A 1,435-nucleotide genomic window follows, 5' to 3' on the forward strand; every position below is an offset into this window, starting at 1 on the left:
GTGATGTTCCTCCCGCTGTGTCTGTCGGCAGCTGTGGAGGGAGGCCAGTCACGCACACTCGGTGCCGCTGAACTTCCTGATCCGCTGACTCGTGGTAAGGAAGGGGGTCTCACTGGGCCTGGCAGACCTCAGGTGACCTCCAGGCCAGGGTGTGGCTTTCTGCAGGGCAAGCTCCAACTGCTCTCAGACGTGCTTCACTGCGGCCCGCGGGGGCGTCTGCCGGCTGTGCGCGTGACTGCCTCCGGAGAGCACCGACTGCGGGCGAGGACGCCTCTGGCTACCATTTTGGTTTTTCTATTTGTTCTTTTATTTCTATCAGTGTTTGCTTCATGTATTTTGAAACTGTTATTAGAGACATAGTTATTTAGGATCCCATGTCCTTTTAATGAATTGACCCTCCACCCCCTTTTTTAAGAGAGATTTTTGCTGTAGGGCGTGTGCACTCACTGGAGGGACAGAGAGAAAGTGAGAAAGCAGCCCCCGGGGGAATGGGCACTCCACAATCCTTCTCCTCCATCTCTTCTCGGGCTGCAGAGCACACATGCCTAGCAAGAGTTTTAAGCCAGCAGGTCTGGGACTCGAACCAGGGTCATCTACGTGGGAGTCCAGAGACGGAACATTGCGCCCTCTGCTGGTCCTAGTGACCGTTGGGAAGCAAGCTCATTTACCCCAGACAGCACTCCGCCCGGAATCCGGTTTATCTGTTCCCAGGGCCTCTCTGGGCCGGACAGCAGAGCGGAGCTGAGAAATGCCCCGGAGGGCCGGCCCATGTGGGACAGCCCCTGAGCATGTGGAGAGCTCCCTGAACACGCCGAGCACATGCACGCTCACCAAAAGGGCCGGCTGCGGCTAGGGGCAGCTCACCCGAGGCCGAGGCCGAGGCCGCTGCGCGCTGCCTGGCTGGCTGTCCTCCCACTCACACCGAAAGCAAACCTACGGGACGAGGGGGCGCCGTCTCTGTCTGTCGGGGCCTGGCCTGCACCTTCCCACCCTCTCACTTTAAACCCGGGCGTGCCTTTCTATGCCGGGGACCTCGGTGCCACGTGCAGTGGGGTGCAGCCTCTGCGCCCGCTTGTGAGCTCTGTCCTCGTGGGCGCTACCCGAGACAGTGAACGGAATCACCGGCAGCTTCCGGTTCAAGGCGACCCTCTTGCTCTGCCTTCTCTTGGCCCCATCTGTCTCCTCCTTCCTTCTGTCCTCCCTTCTTTCAGATTAACGGAGGGTCTCGTTTTATTGTTTTATTCTGTTTTAATTAAATTGATTTGCTTTCATTCTCTTTCATACCCACTATTAGACTAATCGCTACACCTTAATTTTCAGTTTTTGTTGGCTGTTTTCAAGTGTATCCTGACATTTTTAATGCCTCATGGTCCTCCGCCCCGTGCCGTCACTCCCCTCCGTGCACACTGCGAGACCCCCTCCCCGAGACCCCCTC

Source organism: Tupaia chinensis, unplaced genomic scaffold (genome assembly GCF_000334495.1).
Source record: "Tupaia chinensis unplaced genomic scaffold, TupChi_1.0 Scaffold000355_1, whole genome shotgun sequence".
NCBI classification, from domain to species: Eukaryota; Metazoa; Chordata; class Mammalia; order Scandentia; family Tupaiidae; genus Tupaia; species Tupaia belangeri.